This window comes from Sitophilus oryzae, unplaced genomic scaffold (genome assembly GCF_002938485.1).
Source record: "Sitophilus oryzae breed Bouriz unplaced genomic scaffold, Soryzae_2.0 scaffold_550_pilon_pilon, whole genome shotgun sequence".
NCBI lineage: Eukaryota > Metazoa > Arthropoda > Insecta > Coleoptera > Curculionidae > Sitophilus > Sitophilus oryzae.
Window position 1 is genome coordinate 697,031 of NW_022147141.1, and position 17,721 is coordinate 714,751.

General features: G+C 31.6%; 1 protein-coding gene and 1 long non-coding RNA gene across 2 annotated transcripts in view; both read left to right on the forward strand.

The window, feature by feature from the left end:
• LOC115886992 (chondroitin sulfate N-acetylgalactosaminyltransferase 2) overlaps positions 1–17,721 on the forward strand; it is a 737,150-nt gene that overhangs the window by 594,443 nt on the left and 124,986 nt on the right. The window lies entirely within an intron of this gene.
• Positions 10,814–17,545, forward strand: LOC115886996. The gene is made up of 2 exons (XR_004050984.1): positions 10,814–10,918; positions 17,461–17,545. It is a non-coding gene; the product is annotated as an uncharacterized LOC115886996 (long non-coding RNA).

Here is a 17,721-nt window from a genome sequence, read left to right on the forward strand (position 1 = left end):
TACAGGGTGTCGCAGAAATAAGTGCAAGTATCTTAACTGACCCAAAAACACGCTTATGAGGGTTTTTTTCGCGAAAAAAAAATTAAACATTCAGTTTTTTTTAGTTTTTAGTTAAAAACATAATTTCTTGATAATATGGCAACATAGGTATTAGATTAAATTTACAAGAAAGAAAATCCAGAAAAGATCCAGTGGTTCTCAAAATTTTAGCAAAAAATCATTTTTTTTAGAAATTTTCAAAGTAAATTTAAAGATTCAAAGATAATTCCAAGATTTTGGACTTATTTAAAAAACGATAAAGAGAAAATATGTTTCTTTTATCGAGATCTGCCACCTCTTAAAATACTTGCACTTATTTCTGGGACACTCTGTATATGCTGTATGAGACGAAACTAGAGAAATAGAATTTTTATTGTAACCTTCTTTACTATTTCAAATGAAACACTGTATATGTAACATATAAAATGACTTAAATAAACGTTGTTAATTACCACAACAATCTTTACGTTTAGATCAATAACTTACATATAATAAATACCATTTGATCAAATAAAAACTGCATCAGCGATGGCTATTAAATGAAGATCGCTGTCATTGTATACGTAAAATTATATGGGGAATGTCATCGATGTTCATTTCTAAGCCAAATGGGCGCCGTTTTTTTGATCATACGGTATCATCAACGAAGATGTAAATTTCGGATGTATTTGACTTCACTGTCTGAAGCTTCCAGGAAATCATGAAAGGGACTGGAAGGGAATCATAATGGCCATGTTCCTACTATGTGACGGATAAGTTAATCGATCCTTGATGTGGTCGTATTAAGAATTGAAGGATCAAAGGGAGAAACATGATAAGCGCCATTTTACTAATTTTACAGGAGAGCACTGAACAGCTGGTGGTCATCAGGTTCTTTCCGTATATTTTATATTAGTATTCAAAATACTTCTGGTCGCATTTATATGGGACCCGTGTTTGAAAAAACGATATGCTAGATGCGAGTTCGAGTTCAATAACCTGCCTAATTAACTTGTCAACACGTAAGTCGATAGTTTAGCCGGCGTTGATCATCGAATAGAGCAAGGACGTTTGAGGGCCGAGGCCGAAATGAGGTCTTATCAGTGTGTGTGTGTGTGTGTGTATGTGTGACCATATTTGTGACACCTTGTGTGTGCAGTAGTAGTATTTGTGACATACGTCTCAATTATGGTATACATACACGCGTATACCACAATTTTCTGATAGCAAATTCGATATCCTCGGGTCAAAATTAGTCTGGTCGACTAGATCCGAAAAATTACGTGTGTAAGTTTCCACAAATCATAATATTTATTGGTATAACACACTTTCAGAATTGTGGTAACCTAAAGTTCGCTGTATCGCAGCGCCATCTACATTTTTATACACACTCATATTTGTGGTAAATCCGGCGTTTAGATGCGTACATTCCCGAAACGTACCGATTCAGAATACACACCATATTTAATTTCTATTCTTTTATGTTTTCTGTTGCGTTCCAAACTTTTTAAAAGAAATATTTGGGAATGACAGGGTGGCGCCTCTCATACGCCGCGGAGGCTCTAAGGAGAACGACAGTTTGTATTGAAATGAAATTTTGTGAGCATATGTAGTTTAATTCAGAGCACTTTTTAAAAATATAGAGACTTCTACAGGGTGTCCCCAAAAAAAGTTACATATCAAAGTTGTATTTTTTGTAATGTATTATATATGTACCCTATATATTAATCGATTTTCGGATTCTGGGAGAAAAATAAAGGTGAGTTTTATAAGAGAAGTATATGATTAAAATGTAAGGTTTTTGACATATTTAACATTTTCTAGAAATAAAGAACAATTTTTAAATTACAATAAAAGCTACCTAAATTGGAATTTACCCGGTATAGCCTAATATATAGTTAAATTAACTATTGCACTTTAAATCAAATTAAAACTTGATTCAAAAAGTTATACAGGGTGAGACAAAATTAATATTGAACACTGGTCACCTTTAAAAGAATGTTACTCTTTTATTTTAAATTGGAACGCTTAATGTATTATTCAGATATTCAATGGAGAATTCATGTCTCTTCAAAATACTATGGGTTGCCTACCCCCAAACAAAAGATTTTCCTAGATATTTTCATTTACATGATTTGATCTAAGAAGATCTTTATTATTTAGGTGTAAAATAGCCACCTAGATAAAATCTGGTGGCTCTGATACGTCTGACGTTACTTCAACATAGCTGTCTAATTAATCAAACTTTAAGAACTAGTTATCATTTTGTGTCAGTTAAAACAAAAAAATTTCTCAGAAATTTGCCGAAAATGCAAACTTATCCTACATCAGAGAGAATTGATATCATTCTATTAGTTGGTGTTGTTAAGTTAGGTTGTATTTGCAGTGTGCATTCACCAATTAATATAATACTTAAATGTTTCTGATTTTTATCAAGTCTGGTTTTTTTATGGGGATATGTTAAAGACAGTGTTTACAAAACTCGACCAACTATTGTCGACAACATGAGAGAAATCATTGTAGCTGCTCTTCTAGGCAGAACTCCACATATGCCTTTTTTAAATGAAAAGATCCTTTTGAAAGACAATGATTTTATGCAGTTAGTAGTATGCAAACAGGAAAGGAAGCATTTTGAGCATTTGATTTCATTTTTGTCACATAATTATAGGTTTATGTCTAGTTTTAATTCTGTCATAATGAAAATATGTTTTTAAACGTGTATCTTTTTATTACCGTTGAGTATTTTATACTCTACAATCTTTAATTTTTGTTAAATTAACAAAGGTAGTATCACACAGCCACCCTAGATTTCTTCAAATAATAAAGATTTACTGACGTAAAATCATAAAAATAAAATTTCTAAGAAAATCTTTGTCTAAGGGTTGGCAACCTTAATAATATTTTGAAGATATACAAATTCCCAACTGAACACCCAAGGAAAATATGCTGGATGTTCCTTTTTTAAAATAAAGGAGTAACTTGCTTTTAAAAAGTGGCTAATGTTCCATATTAATTTGGTTTCACTGTATAACTTTTTCAGAGTCAAATTTCAATTTGGTTTAACATACAATAGTTACTGTAAAAAATATCAGGCTATACAAGATCAACTAAAATTTTATGTAGCTGTTATCGAAATTTAAAATTCTTCGTTTTCAAAAATGTGAAATATGTCAAAATCCTTAGATTATTTAATAAAACTCACATTTATTTTTTTATTTGCTAGAATCCAAAAATCAATTAATATATAGGGTGTTCCGTTAGAGAAAAAAATGTGAAATATGTCAAAATCCTTAGATTCTTTAATAACAAACTCACATTTATTTTTTTTTTATAGAATCAAAATCGAATTAATATATAGGGTGTTCCGTTAGAAAAACATAACTTTGATGCCAAAATCTCATTTCGAATAAACTAGCGTTCTCCTTGGAGCTTCCGCGGCGTATGAGAGGAGCCATCCTGTATAAGGTAGATTTTCAATCATTTAGCTGCGCATGAATAAACACAAATGCATTTTAAATGGAACACCCCATATTTTGATATATTATGATTTTAATTAAAAATAAGTATTACTCATTTAACTTAATATTATGAATAATTGTACTGTTTTTAATTAATTACATTTGGAAATTGACATTTTCAGATTTTGAAAAGCAGTTCATGTGCCTTATGAAAGACTGTTAAATAATGATATAAGAACATAGACACAACCTGGTTTGGCTGTTAATATTTAATGGTATAGACCAATCTAAAAAATACTAAAGAAATATAATTTTCAAACATGAATAATTCAAAAGTAATTAAATCTGTTTATGGTACGTTAAATGAAAAATTCCAAAAAAATTAGAATCAAATCAAAAATTTTTTTTAGAGTCAATATCTGCTATGAGTTTCTCCATTTAAAATAATTCAATTTTGATCGGTTTTATCTTGTCTTTCAGGTACTCCTTTGTATAAATATAAATGCGCCAAAAAAACTACATAATAAATCCTAGAATATTTAATAAAAATATATATATAGGGTGTTTCTTAATGATATAGTTGGGTTCACGAGGGAAATTATTGGTTAATTTTAAGAAAAAAAAGTTCACACGAAACTATTTCCTAAACCTATCAACTTGATAACTGAGATACAGAGTAGACAAGGTTCCTAGAATCCTTTTGGCGGAAAATTAACTCAAGAGTCGCCTCTAAATCTCATTGAGGAATATCATAATATATTATTAAAAGGTTAATTATACAGTAGGTCCCCGGATTGTCTTTACAAGAGGAGAAACTTTTTTATTATTGATATTTTGAGAAAAACGCATTCGTCATAAAAATTTTTGCTTGTTCTAAAATGGTTAATCCCGTTTATACTTTTCCAAATTTCCATACCGTTTTAGAGAAAATTAAAAAAAAAACTGAAAATATGGTTGAATTTTTTGAAAGTCTTAAAAATCAAATCGCGTTTCTATGGTTTTCGGTCTTTGTTGTTATTGATAGAATTTTAATTAACGTCATATTTTTTGCGTCTTAAAATGATAAAGAAACACAAAATTTATTTAGTTGAATGCTACGGAAAGGATGATAATGGTCATCGGAAAATGTGATACCTTAACAATAGCAAAACATATGTCATTAATCAAAATGTTTCAATAATACCCATCTATCAAAGAATGAAATCTAAATTATATTACCATAAAAACTCGGTTTCATTTTTAGGGCTTAGAAAAAATCAACGATATTTTCATGTTTATCATTTTCAAACGGGATTAACCATTTTAGAACAAGCAAAAATTTTTATTAAGAATGCATTTTTCTCAAAATATTAATAATAAATATGTTTTTCCTCTTGTAAAGACAATCCGGAGACATACTGTATATTAGTTATATATTATTACCATAACATATTAAAATGTACCGAGAGGAAAATCCCGAACATATTCTAAATGATATGATAGTCGGTCGCTTAGGGTTACCAAACCGGGTGCCCGGTGCATATTTATCCCCGAAATACCGATATTAAATCCCAGGATTCCGAAAATGTCGAAAAATTTTAATGCCCAATCTAAAATGATTCGAGTTAGTCTTTCAAATATCATATTTTATTTATACTAACAGCGCTTTTAGATGGAGCGGAGCGTCCGCGCGTACCGTCCGCGTGTTCCACTAGTTCAAATGAACAGTTTTACATGGGTCGCGCGTATGCTCCGTCCGGATGAGATCGTCGACGGCTATCTTATCTTGAAAAAATATCCGTGCGGACGCTCCGCGCGTACGGTCGCGCTGAGTCCTGAAAGCGCTGTTACAGCGTTTTCAGATAGAGCGAAGCGTCCACCGTACCGTCCGCGAGTTCCATTACAGGGCTTTCAGATGGAGCGGAGCTCTACGCGGACCGTCCGCCAGGTCCATGAATTTAAATGAACATAATTTCACATGGGTCGCATATGCTCCGTCCGGATGAGCTATCTTGAAAAAACATCCGCGCGGACGGTCCGCTCCATCTGAAAGCGCTGTAAGCCGAACGTCAATATCTAAGTGTTATATTTCCGTGTTTGCTATATTTTTTTTTGCAACAAGAATTTTATTTTTTTTTACTAACTACATATGGAATATTACTTTGTTTATTCTATTTTAATAAAGCTCTTTCCTCATTTTCTTTTTGATATATTATGTAGCTGCATTTTTATTAAATATTTCTTTAGATTAAATTTCTCATTCTGATCCCCACGATTCCGAGATTATAGGTTCTTATTCCGAGATTTGAAATAATTGGAAACCCTACTTACACTGAGTGAAAGTTTTTTTTATATCGTTAGTTGTATTGGCTAAATATTTGTGAACAATGGGTTAGAAATACCGTTTGATCGAAAAAGAAACCGCGTCATAGACGCCTGGGGAATGACAATAGTTGCTAGTTTCGGCGAGGTCAATCTCTAGATGCCAGTTTCTAAAAATTGACATAAAACTTATCAAAAATTAATACTAATTTTCTAACATCCAAAAATGATTGAATGTTTCCAGACTCACAAATCTACTTCCAAAAAAATATTTTTTCTCGAATTTTAACATTATTAAAAAATAATTTTTACTAATATAAAAATAAATTACAACCTTCTTAAAGTCAATTGGCAGTAGGCGCCATGAAAAAATAAAGAATAGTACGGGCCAAGTAAATGGAGATCTAGGGCTTGACCTCGCTCATAATAATAATTATTGATTGTCATTCCCCAGCCGTCTTTGACACCGTTTTTTTTTCGATCGTATGGTACGTTACGATTTTTTTCGGTAAATATGCGATAATATAATATAGCTGCTTGAACGAAAACAATGATTCCAAATAGCAATATGTAGCATCCACAAACACTAATTCTGAATCAGCGTACCTACACGGAAATTACAAAAAATTTTATATTAAAAGGTTAATTCATAATTACTCACATTCGACAATAGTTGTGGAGTCCTTTTTACAGGAAGTTGAAATTTGTATATTTGTGGTATCTATATTACACACTTTTATGGTGCAAGGTATTTGTGGTAGCACAAATACACATTCTAAAATTATAATATTTGTGGAACAGGTTTCCACAATTAATAAATGCCAATAACTTTCTTACGGTGGAGTGTATAGACATATAAATTATATTTTTAGGTCGTGGACAGCGAGTTCGTATCATTTCGTACAAAAATAGAGATGCTACCACAAATGTCTTTACTGCACGGTTGTCACAAATATGGTCATACGTGTATGTGTGTGTGTGTGTGTGTGTGTGTGTGTGGGCCAACTATTTTATGGATATGGATGTTTAGTCTGCGCCTTAGTTTGGCTATTTTAATCTAACTCTTTCCGTATGAGAAGCAAGGGGCATATTATACGTGAAAGAGCGGAATCACATAAGTAATAAATTTAGACTAATGCAATATTTTTTCTTGGCGCGTAGGATAAGTAAATTAAAGGCATAGGCATTAAAGGGAATAATTAATTAAATCATTAAGTTTCAAAACATAACTACTCGGGTCTCATCGGATCTGCTGTCTGCTGATACATTTTGCTAAAATTTAGGCTATTAGGACCTATGTTTTTATGATTATTATTTTTTTAATTACCACCACCATACCAGCCATTACTCGCTGACAAGTATTCAACACACATCAGAAGATAGTCACGCAAGGCGTTTTCTTTCATGAGCTTTTCTGTGACTGAAAAGCCCGATACGTGATGTTATCTGCCTACCGCACTCCGGACATTCAAAAATCTCATTGCTTTGTTACCTCTTTACTTTTTGGTTGTCGCTGTTAACTGAGTTTACAACTCTACTCCATTGAGTTCTATTGTGAGCTGCTTCTTCTGCATGTTAATCCCCTTTAAGTTTTCGTGGAAAATGTCCTTGTGCTTTTTCAGTTGTCCACCCGGCCTCCTCTTACCGTCTACAAGCTCACCGTAAAGCAGAGATTTTGGTATGCGGTTTTCTTGCAATCTGCATACGTGACCAGCCTTAAGCGGGGTTTTGTAACCATGACTTCAATACTCTAGCAGTTAACTTTTTCAAGGACCGATACGTTTGAGACATGATGGAACCACCGGATTCTTAAGACTTGTCTCTGTTGCAACTTGTTTAATGCGTTCATGTGTCGGCGGTACGGCACCCAGGTTTCACTCCCATATAACATGGTGGGGATTATAAATGCTCGGTACACTGCAAGTTTTGTTTTTGTACACAAGTCATGATTGTAGAAAACCCTGTAGTTTAATTTCCAGAATGCTCTTGAGGCTCTGCTAATCCTGTGCTGAATTTCAGAGTCAATATTGGCCTTTTCCGAAATCAAACTGCCGAGGTAATTGAATTCCGCCACATATTCCAATAGTTCATCTCCGATTTTTATAGCATTGTTATAATCTTCCGGGGGAGTGCACATGATTTTAGTTTTGTCGATGTTTAGCTTAAGGCCCAAAGCCCCGTATGCCCAGGTATATGTGTTCAACATTTCTTGTAATTGTTGTACAACTAGAGCGCAGTCATTATTTTTTTAATTAACAATTTAGAACAAAGAAAAATCTTGCATGGTTTCCACTGCCAACATGCAAAAACAAATGAATCCAAGGCGTTGCCAAATATTTATTGGGATAAGATTTTATCGTTTGAATATTGATGTAAATAATAATTATCATTTAATTAGTGCTAACTTATCAAAGTTCACAACACGACAAAATTTCAACAAAATCGGCCAACGGATCTTTGAGATTAATAAAAAAGGTCTATTAGAAAACACCTTGACACCCTGCATCTTTAAAATTATACATTTCCGGACACATGTTTTTGTGAACTTTTTACCTTAAAAACACTCAAAGAATCATCTCCTGAAACTTGGCTAGATACTTAATTAACACACTGTATCTAAAAATGGCTAGCTAGTGATTTAGTAAGCTAGGTATGCTTATTTTAATGGGGGAAAAATGCCATTTCATAAAAAATAAACAAACCCATAGTACAAATAATATACCTACACTAATTAATTAATTTTGGTTTTGCATTAATAAAAATATTGACCTAATCTAAACTTAATCTAAACTGACCCCCGTTTTTGCATCATAGTGTCGTATGTTATAGTGTCGTGACCATTCACGAATCCGCACACATTTCTCTCCATCAATAATATTTTCCTCACTAAATTCTTCACTTTTACAAAAAGACATCACGATAAACATCAAATATCAAAATTATTTAACGTTGCGAACGGTTCGCTTGTTCACTATACATATTATCTGGAATATATTTGTGAATGACGATTAACGATACGTTTACGTTAGACTGCCGAAGTGCTGACGTCACGAATGTCAAATTGCTTTCCAAACAAGGTTTAATTCTTTTATATTTCTATTGAGCTCTTCCAAATGACGTCACAATTAATATAAAATGTAAAAAAAACAGGTGATTGACGACAACCGGCGACTTGTGTCTGGTATCTTCAATACGCCTTTGATGGTTGCGCATGTTGCAAAATCTGTGAATTTTTTTACTAGGCATATAGTATCTTAGGATTTAACAACTTATTGCCCTGCAGAGTTTATACATTTTGTTGGGACCAGTTAGACCTACTATAATATTGTAAAATTAATCCCAAAATTAAGAAATTGGCGCTTATCAAGTTTTTTCCCTGGGACCCTTCAATTGTTTTCCTTCATTAAAACACAGATTCACAGCCCACCGTCCATGATATGAGCCGTTTACTGCACAATTCCTTAAAAAATCTTAAATTTAAATATTAAACCACTTGGTATACAGGGTAATTAAAATTCGAACCAAACCATGAGGACGCCAAAAACTATAGGAGATTACGAAGATGGTTAAATTAGAGCAAAGTTGTCCATTACAGTCGAATAATATGCCGTTTAGAAACATTTAAAATCCGAGTATTTTCGGAAATATGCGAGAAAAAACGAAAATTAAAGATTTCAATTGTATTTTTTTCTTACGTTATTTGACAAGGTATTCCAAAACAAAAGGCAGATTTTCATTTCCACTTTTTTCCAGTTAGCCAAACAAGCTACCCAAGCTTAACCAAACCAGCTACCCAATAGTTGTCTTCAAATTTAACATTCCACGTTTCGTCTTTTGACCACCATCATCAACTTCATGTATTCTTGTGGGCGTCATACCAGATTTGTATACATTTAAATTGATAAATTAATTGCGATTCTGACGATGTACAGGGTGGATCATTTTGGTTGTTTCTATAGGGTATCTAGGAAACCGTAAGAAATATTCAAATTTTGGTACTGCAGTCTCGGGTTCTTTTTTTGAAAAAATAAAAAAAAAGTTTCGAAGCTACAGGGGGATATTCGATTTTGATGTCAATATGACTCCTATTTGTATTACGCTCAACCTACATATTTTTTAACTGTTTTGAAAGTAATAACTTTTTGTCCGTACCTGTATAAAACTACTGAGTAAAAAAATATACATCTCCGTAACTTTTTACGTAAAAAATGTCTTCTGGTAAAAATCGCTACGAGCAACCGTTCTCAAGATATTTAGAATGTAAATAGTCAATACATGTCATTATTGACAAAAAATAAATACGTTGAGAAGTTAGTTGTTTGACTGAAAAAATAAATTTGAGAAATTGTTATTTTTTTTAAATTAATCATAAATTTTTCTGCGAAAAAATGATGATAAAACAGTTTCTGTTGAACTTCTGACACAAAAACATTTCAAATTTATGATTTCAGTCTAATAACCATTTAGTCAACATGTTTAATTTATGTCATTGATGACAGGTATTGATCTTTTCGATTCCAAATATCTCGAGAACCATTATTCGTAACGATTTTTACCAAGAGACCTTTTCTACGTAAAAAAACGTCGTAAATGTATATTCTTTTACTCAGTAGTTTTATACAGGTGCGGACAAAAAGTTATTACTCTTTAAACCAGTTAAAAAATATATAGGTGGCGCCCTCTACAAGTAGGAGTCATATTGACATCAAAATCAAATTTCTCATGTCAAAAAACCCCCCTGATACCAATTTTCATCCAAATATTGACGTTACTTCAGAAATTATTTGGAAAAAATCAAAATAAAAATGAAACTTCTACACCCTGTGTCTCCGAAACTAAGCATTTTAGAACATACATTTATACGAACTTTTTTACTTATTTTAATGTGTAAAATGTGCTCCCGAAGTTTCCGGAGTACAGTTCGGACCACCCTGTATATAAATAAAACCAAAGTCTCGAATAGTGTAAACATAGCTATTGAAATATTGATTTAAGGTTCAAGGGACAAACTATAAAAGGAAAGGGCTTATGCCGATCGTCATTATTTGGTTAATTTTATATCGATCGAATAGTTTTCAGTAGAGGTGAAGATGAATCTCATCATGTTTGGTGCTTTTTGTCTGGTAGCCGTATTTGTTAAAGTGAGTATCTATTGTTTTTCAGCTCATTTTTAAATATTGTAAATTATTTTAACAAGCCTAGACAAAGTTTAGTTTCAATTAACGGTTAACAGGATGTAAATGAATGAGTATATAAATATAGTTTTTACCATATCGTCGGTAAACTGCTAACTCCAGTATCCCTAATTTTACAGGAGAGCAAAAAAACCATACAAAAAAATATGTACACATGTAGGAAGTATTTTCAAGCGTTAATATGATAAAGAGATAAGAATTTTATTTGCTAGGGAACAATAACACTCAATATTTCGTGTTACATAATTTTTTTCAGACACAATATAGAGATAGCAGATATTCGTCTTGCAGAAATAAGAAATAAAAATATACTTCTGGAGATAGCAACCTTTATTGTTTGAAATTTTGAAAATGGAATTGAATATTACCCAAACACATTTAGAAATAATGAATTAAATTTAAAAAATAAGATATTCATAACCATATATTTAGAATATCGTCGGTCTAGAAGCAAAACATGCAAGTCAAAAAACGAATAAATTTTTAATGCATTTTTAAAGAACCGAAGTCGTAGCATTTTGGACTTAATGAATATGAAAATAATTTAAAAATTAAACTTATAATTCTTAGAAGATAGACTCAATCCTTCCACGCTTATCCTAATTTTTATACAACCGTAGACCGAGCTTGAAAAACAGTGCATGATTTTATTAAATTGTTATTACTTTTCTCCTTATTTTCTTAATTTTTATAAAAATTATTTATCATTTACGTGGAAAAACATTGAAAAAAAAAATTGATTAGGTATTATGGAAATTCTTGTGCAACTAAGTAATGTTATTTAAACTATTTATAGCAAGCCGATGAATTGCTCGTATACAGGGTGCTACAAATTCGAGATACGAGCATTGGTATCTCGGTAACCGTATTAGATACGAACATGGTTAAGTTGGGGCAAAGTTGCGCCTTTAGGATGTTCACCAAGATGCCATCAAAAAAGTTTTAAAAATTTCAAGGATTGCTGAATTTTTTGAAAAAGACGGATTTTTTTGAAAATAAATTTTATTTTTTTCTGTCGTTACTTTTTAGAAAATCAAAAAACTAATTACACTTTCTCATAGCCACTTTATTAGAGCTATCTGATGCTATTTTTAGATTTTCAAATTAGCTGATAATTTGTGAAAAAACTCGGTCTCCTGAGTACAACGGTATGCCACACTTGGTACTTTTTTTTTGTTTTGGGTGCCTTAACAATAACAAAACTATTTAATTGTTATTTAAAATAATTTCAAATCCGGCTCTGGTTTTTTAATTTATTTAATCTGATTATATTCATCATAACAACAATAATAATATTGATCAACGCTAATTTACATTGAATAAGGAAAATCAATAAAAATTGTTGGACATTTGAAATCAATACATTTCAACATTAAGAGTACAAAAACAATTAAGGAGTACAAAATGCATTCGGAAGTATAAAAAGAAGATCTGTTCAAAGAGCTATAAATAAGATTGAACGAAAAACAAATGTGTGCATTATGGATGGCGGTAACCCTTTCGAACATGCAGAGCATTAGAAACAAGTTTGTAGAAATTGATTTATTTATAATAACTACGATTAATATTTATGCATATTATTAGATCGTACACTGAGATTTCAAATTCACAATAAAACAGTTAAAAATAATAGATATCTTTAAATTGCTGACCTTGATATTAATTATTTGAATATTTCAATTGACGTGATTTTCCTTATTCAATGTTAATTAGAGCTGGTCAATATTGTTGTGCTGAATATAATCAGATTAAATAAATTAAAAAAACAGAGTCGGACTTCAAATTGTTTTAAATAACAGTTAAATAGTTTTGTTACTGTTAAGGCAATCAAAACAAAAAAAAGTATCAAGTGTGACATATCATTGTACTCAGGAGACCGAGTTCTTTCAAAACCTGAAATAAAAATTGCAGGTCCGTATTTAAAAAAATTAAGTTGGCCTCTGTATCTCACAAATTATCAGCTAATTTGAAAATCTAAAAATACCATCGCATAGCTCTAATAAAATGGCTATGAGAAGGTGTAATTAGTTTTTTGATTTTCTGAAAAGTAACGACAGGAAAAAATAAAATTGATTTTCAAAAAAATCAGTTTTTTCCAATAAACTTAGCAATCCTTGAAATTTTTAAAACTTTTTTGATGGCATCTTGGTGAACATCCTAGAGCGCAACTTTGCCCCAATTTAACCATCTTCGTACTGTTTGACCAGCGGATCTGAAGCTACGGAAGGAATGCGATGAAAAAAAATCGATATTGCCACGTTTATCTATAAAATTGCAAAATTGCCAGACATGAACTATAAATTTAGTATATTTTTATTATATATAATGTGTTTAGCATATATTCTGACGTATATTACTAAGGAATTTTAACGTAGTTCATATTGTTTTATTTAATAACTTATTTCTTTCATTCTGTATAATCTGCTTATTACGAAAGGTGAAGATATTTCAACGATATCATTGGCAAACCGGCATCGCCGCGCACGGCCGCCTATTCATCGAACATGATTGGCGAGAGTACGTCACAGGATTTGTTACCACGCGGTTGCCATGGCTTTTACGCCTTTCCTATTCGCTAGCCTTATCCCCAACTTCACGGTTACTTCTGAAAAGAGTAGAAATATTGAATACTATTGAAATATCCAGTGGCGGTGTCATTGTTTTGATCATTATTACTTTCTCTCATTATTTTATACCGGTTATCCTAAACTTTATTCCTATATTTTTCGTATATTTAATAGTTAAAATGTGTTTTATTGTTTTGTTATATTGTTATAATGTTTTTCGTTCGTAGTTTTTAATTATTAATATTAAGTTTGATCGTATATTTGTGTTTTAAAATGAATAAATTTGTTAAGGGTAAGATGCTACATAGCCAGGACAAGAGAAATAATAGCTAATTTATATAGGTAAGTAGAATAATAATAATGTAATTATTAGAATACTAAAATTAAATATTGGCTAAAATGAAAAGCACCCACATTTTACCTAAATATTTTAGCTAAACTAACATATTTTAGCTAAACTAACATTTGGTTTATTTCCTTGTGTTCATAACAGGGTTTGCGACGAAGAAGCTACAGAGAGTTCGCTTAAGTTGCCGCTTAAACGTAAACTTGAGCGGATATCTCTTTATACCGGAGTTCGTATCGGCAATAAAAATATTCACACAGAAGATAAAAAAGACTGGAAACTAACCCCGATAAAATGATATCCAGCCCTGGAAAGAAACGGCTACGTGAGCTCGACGACTTTGATTTCCAAGTGGTCAGGAATTTGATAAATAGATTTTATCTCGAATTCAAAGTCGTCCCCACAATTAGAAAGCTTTTGCAAAAATTGTAGGAAGAATCGAATTTTCCTTTGGCAGGGACACGCTTAGGGGGTTATTAAAATCAAATGGATTTTTTTGGCGTAAATGTTAAAATAACAGATAAATATTAATGGAGCGGCTCATTATATTGCAGAGAGAGATATAAATATATACGCGAAATTCGAAAATATCGCCAAGTATTATCTATTTGGATGAAACATGGGTAGACAATGACCTAGCCTTTAAAAAGTGCTGGCGGAGCGATACCATATCTAGTGTAATAGGCAATATTGGATCTACTGGTGAGTAAAATTATGATTTGTTTGCGCTTCCAAAGTTAACTATTTTCAAGATTTTTTTTTGCTGGAAATAGTTATATCTAAAATTATGTATTGTAGAAAAAATTATAGTTAGTACAGATATATAAATAAATATACCTCAAGACTCAGTCTTGATCATCTGCTGATGATGTTAACATGGTTAGCGAAGCGTGCGCTCAGTGTAAAAGTAAAAGTGTTTTGATGTATTGTGCTGAATTAGTGTTTTATTTTGCTGTGTAACACCAAAGGTTCCAACCCCTAGCTGTAATTATTTCTTCTATTATATTAACAACACATAATAATAAAATTATTTAAAATATTTAAGGGAGCTTTAATAAAAGCTTTTAGTGTGTTTATCTGCTAACTCAACAGTAACGATTCAAACAGGATAAAGTTTTTAGAAAAATATTATTAATCTGAATATTATATTTATGATACACATTATTTTCATAAAACACCGTACGCCCATGCCTATTTTATGAATGAAATTGGGCGTGTCATGTTTACAACTGCGTTCCCCTGCCGATACCCCGTAGCTACAGATCCGTTGGTCACACAATATCTATTACGGTTTCCGAGATACCAATGCTCGTACCTCGAATTTGTAACATCCTGTATAGAGAATTTCGTTTTTCCCCTTACCCTTTACTGATACCTCGTATTTACAGAACGGATCGACGCAGGATCGGACTGGCCATATTATATATATAACTATTAGGGGGGCCCCAGCCTTGGCGGCCCTTTATAGTTCATTATTTACTATTAACAATATTTGCTTTTGCATTACATTATGGCATTTGCATTGCGGTGGTTTACCTTGTATTAGGGTAGTTCCCTGATTTCTATACAGGGTGAGTCTTAAATAAGTGTAAACGTTTTCAGGGCTGGTAAATCTCGATAAAAGAAACATAATATTTTCTCTTTGCCGATTTTTCAAATAAATCCAAAACAACCGACTTACTTCACTTTTAAAATTTCGAATTTTTTGCTATAATTTTGACAATCATTGGATTTTCTTTCTTGTAAATTTAATCTACTACCTATGTTGCCATATTTCAAACAAAGTATCTTTTTAAACTAAAAATTAAAAAAAAATCCAAAATTTAAAAAAAACGAATTTCCAAAAAAAAAATTCGCGCAAAAAACCTCATAATCGTGTTTCTTGGGTCGAAATATACTACCCCTAAAAATATTTACACTTATTTAAGACTCACCCTGTATATAATAGGGAAAAATTGACCAGAACGTAAGACGAAAAAATACGCAGAAAAATCCACACTAGCCCCTCCTGACATTGCCACCCGGGACCCTTTGGCCTAGTGCAAGTCTGGATCGACGTACTGTACTAAAGAAATATACGAGTAAGAATCCATGTGTTTGCTTTAGCTTGATCATAACGGAAATTATGGGGAGATAGCAGCATTTCGGTGGCTATTTCAGATCACTGGGAGTTAGCAGATATTATTGAGTTAAAATAGCGTATTTTCTTTAATGGGAAAACATGTATTTGCTTTCCCTACTTATAGAGTATTTTTTTCTCTTTCTAATGGTGTAAAAAACTTATTAACGTAAAAAATTGAGTTTGCAGGTTATCACGTTTCACTGACAATATAAAATTTTCCTATTTGGCGGTCCCTTAAATAATTATTTACTTGTAGAGGGTGCACCAAAGTTACTATTAATAAATCAATAAATTCCTCTCGAAATTTATAGAACATGTTCATCGTGCCCCCATGTTACGTCATATTTCAATATTCTAACAAATTTTTAGCACTTCTCTAATGGGATTACCAATAAATAAATAGTAGTAAGCTAATTAATACTAATATAAAAATACTAATCTAATGGGATATACTTACTACTTGCTAATTTTTATGTACACAACCAAACGGAAGATGCTGTAAACAAAGTTTTCATAGCCCTTTTCGTTTCTGAGCTACAGGGTCTTTTCGAAAAGTTTGCTATTTGGGATAGCCTCCTATCTCCTTTATTGTGGATGATATGGAGAAGGTGAAAACTGATTCTTGTAGAGCTTTTACGTAGAATACAGTGGCGTAGTCTGTTTTTTTACGAAAAAGATAAAAATATGAACTAAAGTTTTTTTTTCAAATGGAACAACCTGTATATTTATATATTTATAAACCATATGATCCGTCTTGCTATGAGTTTCTTAAAAATACAATATCACTCTATATTCATTTTTACTATTTAATGCAATATTTAAAATATATCATTTTCATATTAGTAGACCGTGTTAAATAACAAAAAAAAAAAAAATGGTATATAATTAAATAATCAAACACATATTAACATTTTATTTGGGATTGAATATATTTTACTTCTGAATTGTTACCACTGAATCCCTGAATATAAGTGTTTTTCTTTTTTTTTTGTTTATAACGGAATTTATTCTAACCGGATGGGTTTGCAAACATCTATAAGCTTGCATTATTAAAGCATTTTCCAGGTGTTCGCCATAGTTGTAGTTGCAACGAGATATTTCATATATGAAAAATCCCCAAAATCAGAAATCGAGAACCGACAAATCCGGAGGCCATCATAAAAAGCCAGAGGCCATAATATGGGTCCATTGATACTCATTGATTTGATAAATAACAATTTTAACTAACCCTGTATATCGTAATTTTTCGATACTCGTTGCCTAAGACCTAAGATTTTGAAATATATATGGTATAGTAAAAACATTTAATTTGTAGCTAGTTGGTTTTCCGTATATGATAATTGCTTCAAGTCATCTTAGAAATACTTTGAGAAAATTTTTTATTATATGGTATAAAACATCACTAAAAATTATATAGATATGTTAATAATTCCTCTTTTTCTTTTATTTCTAGTATTACCTTACAAATGAATCACCCATGGCTTCCTTGAAGCGGAGTTTAATTGACATTTTGCAGAAATTCTAACGACCATGGATAATAAAAACGACTGCATTAAACACACTTTTGGAATAATACATTTATTCTTATAAATATGATTATAAACAGGATTTACATTAGTATCTATTTGATATCAAAATAAAGGATTCCATAATATTTCATATTATTATATGCAAGTAAGAAATACCCAATACATATATCATACATATTCTATAG